General features: G+C 38.4%; 1 protein-coding gene across 1 annotated transcript in view; it reads left to right on the top strand.

Moving 5' to 3' along the window:
• Nucleotides 1-13,819, top strand: part of Octbeta1R (Octopamine beta1 receptor) — a 30,691-nt gene continuing 16,872 nt past the window's right edge. Inside the window, exon 1 of the mRNA XM_030386597.2 lies at nucleotides 1-456. The gene's annotated coding sequence lies outside the window, so the exon portion shown is untranslated. The remainder of the gene's footprint in view (nucleotides 457-13,819) is intronic.

Below are 13,819 nucleotides of genomic sequence, written 5' to 3'. Positions count from 1 at the left end.
GTCGTGCGTTATCCTTTGCTCCTATCGGTTGTGCACGGTTGCGCTTGGCCGTAGCCTGGTGCGCCTACTACTCGCCAATTTGCTGACTTGGACGCGCGACACGTCCAGCGCGCACACCTGTGCGCGCCTCTAGCTGCTGTTGCTCCGCCAGCTACTCACACGGCACAAGACATTTTTAATTTGCACCCAAACTGCTCGCAGCTCGAAGTTATCTGCACCGAATTTGGCACGCGCGAAGTTTCAGTGTTGTTGTGTGTTGCCCTCTGCCCTCTGCCCTCTGCCCACGGACTCTGCTGCTTCTGTTGCTGCTGCCGCTGCTGCTGCTGCTGCTGTGTCGAGTGTTTTTTTGCATGAAGGAAGGGGCAGAAAAACACAAAAAATCTCAGCTAAGTGTTTTACAACTTGAAGGCATTAAGTTGCCCCGTTCGGTGTCCTGCGGCCACGCTACAAATCTTGGTAAGCATTTCAGTGTTCTTCTTCTTCTGGCCCAGAGCCCTTTAATTGTTGAAAACTTTTTGGTTTCAAATGTTCATTGTTTACATGAAATATTAAGCGTTTATTAAACACTTGATACACAAAACGCGGCGTGTAAGCACTTAAAGAAGTTTTCGCTGTGCGGTTTGATGGCTCGCAAATACATATCTAAATATATATGTATATATATTGTTTGTATGTATATAGATTGCAGCCTAATCTTAAAATCTATTTTGGTGCTCTCTACTCAAGTATGTGGTTAGGATTTGTGAAATTCATCCCTCGAGCTAACGATTTGCTGCCTTTAAGGAACTTCCGAAGCATTCGAGCTGACTTCCACGAGGCGTCACCTTGTGGCACCTGCTTGCTACCTTGCGGCGACGACAGCATTAACATGTTCCCTTGCTAAGCGCCTGGTGCTCGGTGCGTGGGTGTAGGCCGCTATCCACGCTCTGTCTCTCCACTTTCAAAGCAGTTCCGTTCATTGTGCCGCTCCTGTTGTTCTTTCTCATTTCCACCAATAAATTTTAATAGTTTTCCCATGCTTTAAATGACCCGCAAACATAATGTCAGTCTCTCTGGCTCTCTCTTTATCTCTCTCTCTCTCTTTCTATTTGTGTCTGTGTGTCTGTCTGTCTACATTATTTGCTCTGTGTACTGTCTGCTTTGAAGCTTGCCCACTTTAGCTGTCAGTAAATTTATTTTGTGGCCGGTGCCTAAAAATAGCACACGCCATGCACTTATCCTTGAAATGGAATGGAAATTTAAAAATAAAGCATATCCAATTCAAAATGCCCAAAATAGACACGTGTAACCACACTTACATACATACATATATAGGTCACAGAGCGCAATCAAAGGAACAGATAAGGCGGAGAACATGAATTAAATTTGATAACTTTGTTTACTTTCACGAATCATTTTTGTAATGATTAAAGTTTATTATATATAAAGTTGATTTAATGGAGATCTGTTTTCCATTTTATTATGTAAATAAAAATATTAAATTGTCAACAAATTACTATGATTTTATTAATTTTGTAGGTAGCGAAATTTATATAAATATTATTTAAAAAAATTAATAATAAAAACTGTATAGAAAATATTCATAGTAAATTTTAAGGAATTAAAGCTAGAAATACAGACAGTTGAGGATGAGAAGAGAATAATTTAGACTAAGAGCCATTCTAATATATTTATTAATGAACAATTAATTATGTTTTACACTTAAAATGAAGAGCCTCACTTTGAACGCAGTTGAGCTCCTGCTGTGGTCACTTAAAAATATTGAAAAAAAGTACTTGTGTCTACTGGAAAATATTTATTTACATATAATTAATTTTAATAATTTGCCTACGCAAAAAAATGTATTTAAAAATATATTTATAATTAATGTGGGCTCTTTACTGAAATCGCTGAACGCAGTTAAAAAACACAAATATTTATACACATATATAACGAGACACATAATATAACATGTGCTCGCTTAATATTTCATTACCAGCACAAAATAATACCCATTGTAAGGAAGTCTAAATCAGATTTCGTTGCTCTAATCGGCTCTGGTAATTTACGTACTAAGCGCTTCTATTTATGCGCTCCGAAGTGTGTGACGTGCTTATCACGTCTCAATTGGCTGCTTGCGTGCGTGTGTGTGTATGTGAGCATTCCGTTAGCACTTTTCATTTTAATTAATCTGGAAAGTATTTTTGCACTTTCGTTCGATTTATTTTGCATTACGAGTAAGCAACGTGCGCTAATTCCACGTATCCCTCTCTCTCCCTCTCCCTCTCCCTCTCTCTCTCTCTCTCTCTCTCTCTCTCTCTCTCACACTCATTGAATTTTATTTGAATGTTATTTACCTGTGCTCATCGAGAGACCAAAAGGTTGTTGAAAACTTTAGCAAACTTCGTAGTTTTTCGGGCAATTGACTGCCGCTTAGCCCAGCAAACATCCACACACACATACTCGCACACACGTACACAAGCTGGGAAATTCGACTGAAAAATGGTTCGCCCACCTGTCTGCGTTCTCTACCGCAATCGCGCTCCACATTTGTTGTTGCTGCTAAACAACCTGAGCACCTGCAAATGTATTTGACACGTTTCGGTTGTGGTGGCCAAAGTTCAAGTTTGAAGCAAAAAATATTTTGTTTATCCACTTGCAAATTTACCGACAATTGCATCCAAACAAGCAAGCATCCAATTGCATCCACTTATATGAATTTTATTTAAATGAGCTCTAACAATATATAAATATATATTTACAAATATTTGATGGTTATCTCACTCTGTGACGTGTGCATTGAGCTGCCAGTTTGATTTATATATTTTATTTATTCTTTCGGCTAACGTTCATAGAAAAGGAAATATCCGTTTAAATGTTCTGAAGTGTAGAATCCGCATACCAATTTTCTTATACAAAAATAAATTAAGTTAAATTTTCATATTATATTCAAACTGTAAGCATGAATAATAGAAGACACTTAATCGTCACTAATATCGTAAATCTTGAATATTTATGCAATTAATCATTTTGCAAATTGTTTATTGATTTTATTTCAACTGTAATAAAGATCAATTGAGGCTAAAGTATTAAGGTATATTAAAATTGAGAACTTACATATATTACACGAACTCGTAGAAGAAAAATATTTTCGATAGTGGAGCCTGTTGCTGCCTAAGGATTACTTATAAGCATGTCGGCTGCTGCCAATGAGATGAAGAAGAAAAGAGAAATTGAGCAGTCCTATTTAAAAAATCTGATCTCTTTTCCATGCTGCTCATATAAAATATGTATATTATATTAATGTAGTTAAATAAATAAATAGCTCGAAAAATTCAACTGGCCGTTTGATTCCTTACGCTCTGTTCATGAAATGGTCCGAAAAATTCATTTTCCTTTACTCTCGAGCTGAACAAGAGACTTCGGCTTGGTTCTTTACGTTTTTGTGAGCAGTTGAGCTCAGAAGTATTATGACTGTTAATATCAATATGTTATGATTTTTTTAAATTTATTAATATATGTTTTGTTATTGACAAATTGTATATCAATATATATGATTTGTTTCTCTATTTGTTCTATGGGCTTAATGTTCAATTTAATCAAATATTTGGCGAAACTCTTTGTGTAAATCACGAATAACTTCAAATATATACTGTATTATTGATTGCTCTAAAGTAAAGAAAAGTGAGTAATAGCGTAGTAGCCAGAGTTGAGATTAAAAAGAAAACTCTTTTATAAGTTAAATGCAAAATTTACTAAACATAGATTCAAGTTTTATTTGCTGTTGTAAAAACAGTTTAAGTTAGCTATTTGACTTTGTCTGACACCTTTTTTCATACTAATGAAGATATTATGAGAAGAAAGAAGCAGAATGGGCTGCCCAGTTAAGCTGGATTTGTTTGAGTTGCTGCTACCAATTGCTGGCTCTGAAGTAGTTAATTAAGTGATTGGCTGATTGACGACTCGCCAGTCATTCCCTGGCGAATCGAGCAGAAAACGAGGATGTCTACGTCAGCACGAGTTGCTGATTTGATTTTCATTGTATCGAGTATTTAGTAATTAGTTCGTCTTGCTTGGGTTTTTAATTGGCCACAACATGAAAGAGGAAGCGCTCTAACAAAGCTATTAGCCAGCAGCAAAACAGCAAAAACAACTTAAAGCTGTCGATCCAGGGGACTTACGAATAAAGTGCTCTGTCGACTGCAAGTGCCAGGGTCAATTAGAAGACCCATAACGAAATTAGCCTTGATAAGTGTGCACTGCAATGAGTGTAAAATATGCAGTGGCAGGAGAGGGAGGGCCGAGTAACAAGCAGCCAGCAGCCAGCAGCCAACAGTGGCTGCAATAAATGTGCTCCCTTCTTTGATTGATGGCCGAGCCAAGTGCAAACTATGACAAGGATAACAAGGTTACTTGGGGCAGAGCTCTGCACATATTGTTGGACTTGTGCGTCGTTTAATTCAATATTATGCTCCGGCTATAAATAGACACAAATGTTTATTCAATAAACATACAGAGTACATCGTACGGTACGTACATACATCGTATAGTTAACGTACATTCCTCAGTAGTCAAGTGCACTGGACTGGTGTTCATAGAGGCTGCGTTCTCTGGCCCTAATTAACCTATTTATTGTCCAATTATATTAAATTGTTACTAAGTGAGCTAAATAATTGTTGGTAGGAGTAGGACTTATAAAGCACTCTAGCTTATAAATGAGAAAACCCAAATTGAAAATCTTAACTCGTAAAATCTGTATAATGATCATTGAGTCTAAGCAGAATATAATATCCTTAGATATAATTTTGATTTTATGTTTTTAGGACAAAAAAAAAAAGGGTTTCCAAAATGTTGCCGTAAAACGTGCAAGTAATCGTTAGCTGGGGCTTTATATTGATTTTCATGAATATCAGGCAAAAGCAAACTTAGCATTCACGTGCTGTTCGTTATGAGCAGACGGACAGAGGAACGGACAAGGGCGTCACACTCAGCCAAGGGCGAGCTCTGATGCCTGTTACAAAATATCCCAAATTCCCAGAGAATGCTCTGTTGGTAAAGAATCCCAAGCTTAAGCCAAGTAATCTACACAAAAACAAACCGAATCATATCATTTTCTCTAATATATCTGTATTAAGCTAGAGTCTTAAGCCAAGCACATAATTTTTCAAAATGCATTGCGTATCAATCAAGGCAGCTAGAGGGCTCGCTGGCTAATTAGTAAAACAGTCATTTCTGCATTTTCATCAGACAACTGACGAAGTTCCCACATGCCAAAATCCTGCTCTTAGTACATACATAATTCAGAGCTCATTTCGCATAACTCATACGCACGGTAGTCCACGACATTTCGGTGCGCATTCCTAATGTCGCCGACGGAGTGGCTGAATGATAAGCAGAGAGTCGGGAAGACACAGAATGTGAACAATGCGATGCTCGGGCCCAATTGTAGATGTGTCGCCATGGGCGTCCGTGTCGTATGGCCTCCAATGGCTGCGCACCCAATGGCTTGCCAGTTTGAATTTGGTTAGTCAAACGTTTTGCAACATTTGCTGCACGTTTCGGTTTTTGCGTCGATGTCCTAGCTGCTGGCTGTTGGCTGTTGGCTAAAAATACAAGGCCATAGCGCCAACATGTTCATCATCGTAGCCAACCTGGCGTATGAATGAATAGCTCGACGGGCTACCGTGCCTGTGCAAAGAGATAACCAGAGCAGCGATCTGCTGTCGCATTGTGAGTAGCAGCTGGTTGACTGACAGACTGACTGAGTGGCTAACTGACTGACTGACTGACTGACTGACTGACTGCGGTTAGCAGCAACAGCAGCGGCGCTCCTACTGCTGCGCTTATCTAATTATAGCTTCATTAAGGCAGCTGTGATGAACTTAACGAGCAAATGGAGCGAGCCTTCGTAGGTAGCTGAGCTCAGCCAGCCATTCTCGACAGGCTGTTGTTGTTGTTGTTGCTGTTGTTGTTATAATGGGGCTGGCTACGACTCGACTCTGGTAACTAGGCAGTTTATTTATTTTCACCGTTATTGCTGGCAATATGACAGCAAGATAGTTTTATCCCAGCTCTGACATGCATACCCATTTCACTGTATGATATGAAGCTGATGACATTCTAATGATATTGTAATCAGGCTTAGCCTCAGCCCCAATTGCTCTGCCACGCCAATAGTCAAATAATAATACTCATTAAATAATAAGTCCATACTTATAGTTGTCAGTCAACATAAATGGGGTTCGTTACCTCATGTGTCTGCATATGTATATATAGATTTGTGGGTGTGTGTCGGTGTGTGTGTGTGTGTGTGTGTGTGTGTCTATATATGTATTCTGTTGCCATTGAAATTTCGATGTCATAAGTATTTGCAGTCAGCCATCAACAGCATCAAATTGAAAGCTTTTTCTCACCTTGGCTACATTGGCAAATGACAGCTCAAATGACGGCTGACAGCGCATTCAGTCACACATGCACACACCCACTCACGCACACCTGCAATCGCCTGTATTTGTGATATATTTTTGCCGTTCCTTTCGTGCTTTATTTTATTTGATTCACGCTCATATATCACAGACTCAGCTGCTCAGCTTTTGGCTTTTATTGTTAAATCGTTGGTTCAAGTTTTTTTTGCAGCTTTATTCGTCTTTTATTTTATTTTTTTTTGTGTTTTGGCGCCTCGCTTGACGCTGATTGAATACAAACACAAATGCAAATAGGAAAACAAATATAAACAAATGTCGCCCACCTGCATGCAAATATAAACAACATCTTTAATATACCATCAACAGCAACGACAGCAGCAGCAGCAACAGCAGCAGGAGCAGCAGCAGGAGCAACAGCAATGGCATGTCTGGGAGCTGCCTGTTTCTTCACCTAAACAAGCGATGCGAGAAAATTCGATTTTCAATATTTTTCCGCTTTTTTCCCCACTTTACTCATGTTGTCTTTGTTGTTGTTGTTGTTGTTGTCTGGATGGTGCCATCATCTGATTTTGCTACACTCTGCACCCGAAATTCAAAACAAAATACTTAATGGCCCGTTGACAGCCTCTGCTGCGCAAGATCTGTAAATACCCTGTAAAGAGTCAACTTAAAGGCAAGCTTTACATATTAATTTCACTTAGTTTTAAAATATTTCTCATAGTTGTTAATCAATAAAACACAACACTTGGCTATTGTGTGCTCAATGAACTGTTCCTGGAAATGGAGTATGCAATTTGCATTGAAATTATAGGGTATTTCATTGTAATAGTTGCGGGGCAAGCTCCTGGTCCTCGGGCGTTTGGCCAACTCAACAGTCATTACCTTGAAATTCCCCATGGAGCATTTGACTTTAATGGCGCTGGGAGTTAAAGTATATTGACATGTTATGATGCGTGGCCAAAACAGCGGGTGTTTGCCCAGCCCACACTCCACACATGCACACACACACACACACACACACACACACACAAGAGCACTAACACACACATACGTTGATTGTGTGGCGCGTGTGTTGCGAACATTTTACAAGCGCTGCGTGCGTTGCTCTCTAACGGTCGCTCAACTCCATGGAGCGACCCATTGATCTGCTTTTTAGTCAGTTGGTCACATTTTGCTTGTCGCTTTTTCCTCTCTCAATATTAATTTAATCACTTTAGTTTCAAATGCCATTTTACGCCACGCTCTTCTCTTTCTGCTTCTTTGAGGGAACTTCAATATCTCAATTTGCGGTTTTGATTTATTTTGTAACAGGAAATAGAGACCGCCAATCGAATAGCAGAGAAAAGCCATCAGCCCAGCGGGTCTCCTGCTCGTCTGATATATGTTTGCACTGACGTGTATTGTTCGCTCTGCAGCTGAGAATAGCGTGATTTTTTTCTTGAAGCTCATCGTTGCCATCAGCCATCAGCGTGGCCCGTCAGCCAAATAACAAATATGTATGTATCTTCCTCTTACAAGCATTTTGCACAAATGCTGCTCTGTCTGCGCTCAATATGCTTGCCAGACCTTGCAAGGTCGAAACAAATAGAGTGCGGGCGACTGAGGCGGTGAGGGGTGAGGCGGTGGAGTAAGTTAGGCATGACCTTTGCTGACAATCCGAGACCGAATCATATTATATACATATACGGAGCGCCAATAAAAGTTAAATTGTGCGCCATATACCGAGCATTCAATATGGGATTTCATATTTGTGTCCTTAATATTTCATCAGGGCCGTGAAAAGGGTAGTTACCGAACACCGAACACCGGGCATCGGACATATCGAAAGTTCAAATTGCTTTCCCCTCATGGACAATGGACACCAAATTAGATTGCGCTCGGACCACACAAAGAATTCAACTCACCGAAATTGCTTTGCTTATTGAATTTATTCAATCTTTATGGCATTGCAACTGCCCATATTTTGATACATATCGAATAGACTCATGCGCATTCCAATAGAACTCAAAAGTGTATAATAATTTCTATATACATTTTGGCAACAGTCTTAGTATAAATTTCAATATTGATTTCAAGTGCAGAAGTTTGGCTTTAGATTACTTTTAATATAATAAAGAGGCAAGAGAAGAACTTTTTGAATAGTAACGGAAAATTGCATAAAACGCTTACATATTACATAAAATTTAGTATACATATAGATTATGATTAACATGAGTAGGTTATAAATTTTTAAAATTGATAAAGGAAAATCATATAAATTTAATATACCATATTACCTTCAATTTCGAAAGAATAAAAACTGGCTTAATGAAAAACTTTTTACCTATTAAATCCAACAGCGACAACGCAAGAAAAATCATGAAAAAGCTATAAAACTTTTTCAGACAGTTGCTGACAGAAAATTAGCAAAAAATATATCCAATCTTTTAAGGTTTCAGCTCAATGCTGAGTATATTCGATGAAGTTGATAAATGTACTGCAATATAATTTATTATGCTTATATTATATCATTATATAGCCAAACAGTCTTTTCATTTGTTCTATAAATTATTCAATTCGCATTTGTATTTATTTGTATTTGTATCAACATTTAATCTTGCAATGGCAAACAAGTTTATTATAGCTTGATAGCTTGATATAGCTTGACAGTAAGCTCACATGTCTCAGCCAGAATCAAGTAGACAAATCGAGATAGAATAATCCGTTTTTATTTATTTATGCTATTTTATTGCTAAAGCGCAGTGCAGTTGATGCCGTTATGCTTTTAAGTATGAGATATTATTTTGTAGAAATTGAATAATCTTTATTTATATATAGAAGTATGACATAGCTTTGATTTTTATTTAGATAGGCAAAGGATAAATATTAAAGAATATGTATATGAATAGAAATTTATAGTATACATATTTACATTTATAAATAAATTCACATTGTTATTTTCACATAGTCAATAATATCTCTTGTTAATAAAATCATTGAAATTTCAGCTGGGCGAACTAAAATATAAAGATATGAATTTCCTTCTCGAATTTCTATATTGGTTAAACACTTCTCTGATAATGAATTGTATAACTTGAAAACGAATTGGCTAGTAAAACAATTAAGAGCATTTAAGCATTTATAGCGGATGGAAAACGCTATTTGGAAAACTCATCTATTTCAAACTTAATAGATACAGTTTAGGTCAGGCTTTTTTACTGTTTTTGCTTTTGCTTAGTCAACATTTTTGGCTTATTAAATATGCTATTTACGTGCAAACTGCGTGGGCAGTGCTTATTGGCTCTGGTCATAGTACGAAACACACTCTAATATAATCAAGAGCACACAGATATTTACGCGCGCGCACACACACACACACCTGCATATATATTAGTATTTATAGGTATGTAAGTACTCGAGTCGATAATGTGCTCAATTTGGCAGAGCCAAAATAGTCGAAGGCGGCGTAAAGGCGCTTCTATTTAGCTGCCAGTGGGCTTGAATAAAAAATTAAATATTTATTGAAGCGAAAGAGCCGTAATCAAATTCGATTCCCTGAAAAGTACGTAATTGCCGCTAATGGCGGCAGCAAGAAGAAGAAAAAAATAAAAATAAAGAAAGGTAAAGCAGTGTGAGGGCGTGGAAATCAGCTTCCAATCAGACATTCATATATCGACATACTTGGCATATGCGAGCGCTCATATGAGTGCGCGTGTAAGTAAATAAAATAAGTATAAAATTGCAGTCATATTAGGCATCAAAATGCCATAAAATGTGCCGGAGTTCACACACTCGAGTGTACTTGGCTACGTTCCGCAACAGCCATAAAAAGGCCATTGCGGAAAGAACAAAAGGGCTCCCAAGCTCCCGGGCATACGTTTTATTTTTGTTTTTCTTGTGGAGGGGCAGGAGAGAAGTTGGGGCAGCCCACTTACATTTATAACATATATATATGTAAGTATATAGTATATATAAGCGTATTTGATGTGCAATGCAAATGGCAATTGACATTCCTTTCGACCGGCAAGGGAACAATGTCAAACCCAATCGAAGCCGAAGGTCGCGTGCCCTTGCCGCCATCTGATTGAGCTGAAACGAAATCCAGACCGTTTCGTGTACGTGATTGCTCGATAATCATAGTGCCGCTGTAGCTTAGCTGCATCAACAGCTCAGCAAAGTTTTGCGAAGCCGGAACAAGCCAGGACAAGCCATGTGGCGAGCCAGCACTCCGCACTATTTGCCTCCTCTGTGGCTGTCTGCAATTTTTCGCTTCGTTTGTCAATGTCGTCGTGGTAACTTTGTCCTCGCGCTCTCCTTCTTTGGGGCATGTAATCAATTAACACTAATGAAGCTGCGCATTCTGTAGCTGTGCGTGTGTTAAAGTTCTTGTTTGTATTGCACACTTTGAGGCACTGCAATCAGCTGCAGACCGTCTAAGCAGCGCCGGCACTGAAGGTCGTGGTCTTGGGCAACAACACAAAAGCCAAAAAGTGTGTGCGCCTGATAGGCGCCCGTTCTCGGTCACGTGGCACAGGTGGCACAGCTGCAGCCAGCCAGGTAAGCATTCCGTCTGCAGCAGCAGCAGCAGCAGCAAGACCAACCACTCGTGGTTTCCTCTATATACGCTACCTATGTACCTCTCTTACACAGACACACACAGACACACACACGTGTACACACACAATCAACAGCAAAGTAACAACAATTGAGAAAAGTACTTTCCTGTCCTAGGAGCTGTTTTTGCTCTGCCATTGCCAGAGATCCGCCCACATAATAAGAGCAACAGAGACTGCGACTGCCGCCGCCGCTTCTGCAATTGTTTGTGTCCTTGATACGGATGCTTCTTTTCTATTGTTAGCATGGCATTTAAAACAAAATGCTTTCTCTTTGGTATTCACATTCAAACCCAGCGGCTTTTAAAGTACGAACAGGTCTGCCTCGCCTGGCCGCCCCGCCGCCCTGCCGCCCATCGCCGCTGACTGCATCAGTGCATTTAAAAATACAAAATCATGCGGAAGGCAGAGCCAGTGTGGCGGACACATTGAGCGGGGCCAGCTGCTGTTTTGTTGCCCTTGTGGCCGTGTGTCTGACATATGTATGTATGTAAATGCACATATGTACATACATATATATGTACAAGCATTCGGGAATCCGTGTTAATATTCAGATGTGACCCTCACGCGGCCAAATGATCCGTCATCCGATTGCAGCTGAAACATTTCCGAGGCATTCACACTGAGCACACAGCACTGCGGAACACGTTTCTGCAGTCGCTTGAATATCATAATTTCCAGCGCTCATCATCATTTAATGCAAGTAATTTCCTATGCATTAAATTTCACAAAATAAACACTCGTGCGTGCGCGCGTACGTGCGTAAATTTTGTGGTCATAGACGAAGCGTGCTGTCCAAAACAGCAACAACAACAAAATGCAAACAATAAAAAAGGAAGAGGAGCAGCCCTAATACTAAATTAAACATTGGCATTACGGCTCACCAACAATGACACGGAATGTATATAAACACCTGTACGTACCCCTGACAAAGTGTCCGGCGGCGACTTCTTTGCACTTTAACATTTGTCAAATAAACTATGAATGCCGCCGCTGGCAGCTAAATATGTATTATACAAATTACAATGGCAAACAAGAGACAACAAACTGAGGTGGCCCAACAGCTTTGGGAAACGCGCTCGCGCTGTCCAGTGTACTGGACCCACACACTCGGCATAAAAACTGCAAACAAGCTGAAATATTCAACAGCTTGCGCGTTGGCACAGAAACGCCGCCCTCGAAAGTATGCTACGAAAAAAGCGAACGGCCCCGGACAGAGCACACGCGGCGTATGCGCAATTTTCCACAGTTGGCCAAAGTTTGTGATGGCACACGTTACACGGCACATGGTGCACGATATTTTACTAACTTGCCTTACTTTCACTTTTACTTAATTAACATTTATTTTTTCGGGTAGAAAAATACGTTTTCTTGTTTCGCCTGCTCGCATTTATATGAAATCTGCGCTCATCTCTAGCCCCTGTTGGCTCCCAAATTGTTTTTGTGTGGCTGCAACAGGCGATATTAATTAAAAATTGCACAAGTGGCATTTTCTTTAATATTTAATATTAGTTTAAAAAGGACAGTGTGGGTCAACCACGCATGTCCTTTTGCAGAGCTATATTAAAAATGGAAAATAAAATAAGTGTGTTTGTTTAAATATTGTCAGACCTTTGACTGTAAACAATTTTCTGTCAGCTCAGCTAAGCCTTGAGCTGAATTATTATCCCATGCAATAATGCGGCCTATAAACAGAAATATCTTTTAGATTCATACGGCTGCAAATATTTTAACGTTTTTATTGATAATATTCTTACTCAGCTAATTTCTTAAGAATAACCCATAAAAATTCGTGGTCATGCGAGATATGTGTGTGGTTTATAAATATTTAAATTTTTATTTATTTTAGTCTGGCTGTCGTTGCTGTTCTTTGATGCGTTTCAATCGTGCATATAGACGATAAAATAAATAAATCCAATTTGTTATGCTAAATACTAGGCGGGCTGCCTTTTAAAAGAAATAAAAAGTGGTACTCAATGCTTATACTTGCTCAAAATGTAAAAGGAGTATATTAGTTTTATTTAAAAAGTAATATTCAAATAAAGTTGGATCGACTGAATTAGTCGTTGGAGAGTTATTTAATGTAGTTATTTAATTACTCATTTATTTATTAATTCATTTTTTTATTTATTTATTTATTTTTTATTAATTAATCTACTATGATATTTATTTATTTTTTTTAAATTTATTTATTAAATCATGTATTAATTAATTAATTAATTTATATATGTATTTCTTTTTTTGTTTTATTTATGTTTTTTTTTCACTATTTAATTTTAGATTTTATTTTGAATGGAGACATTAAACCTTTAATGACTAATGTTGACAAAGATATTCAAATGAGAAATGATGAGAAAAATTAATTATGAGCTATGCATAGCTATGCACTCCATAGCTATGGACAAAAAAGTGTAGTTGTATAATAAAAGTTAGTTAGCTAGTTATAGACAGTAATATGCCATATATTAATATATTAATCAATTAATTAATTAGCAAATATTAAAGATTACTAGAATAGCCTACCATGAAGTCTTCTTCTGTAATCTGCCCATCTCCCATCTCTCGCCCTTCAATCGAGATTCAAGAGTTTTCAGCTTATGCTCATTTCTCGCTCTTCAATTTAAATTCAAGAGTTTCTCTTTTATGCTCACTTTTAAATATCTTGTTTATTCAGTCCTCTGGCCCTCGAATCATTTTGCTTAGCATTAAACGAGCATTATGCAGTCGATAGGGTGCGACTGCAACGTTCCTGCTGACTTTTTGTTTCAATTTATTTATTTTTGCTGAGAGCCTCTTTTACTTGCGATTGGTTCTGTGATGCTT

The sequence above is a fragment of the Drosophila navojoa genome, chromosome 2 (genome assembly GCF_054131105.1).
Source record: "Drosophila navojoa isolate 15081-1374.11 chromosome 2, UAZ_NAV_1.0, whole genome shotgun sequence".
Classification (NCBI taxonomy): Eukaryota; Metazoa; Arthropoda; class Insecta; order Diptera; family Drosophilidae; genus Drosophila; species Drosophila navojoa.
Note: the sequence above shows the minus strand (reverse complement) of the source record. Positions and strands in the feature narration are given on the sequence as shown.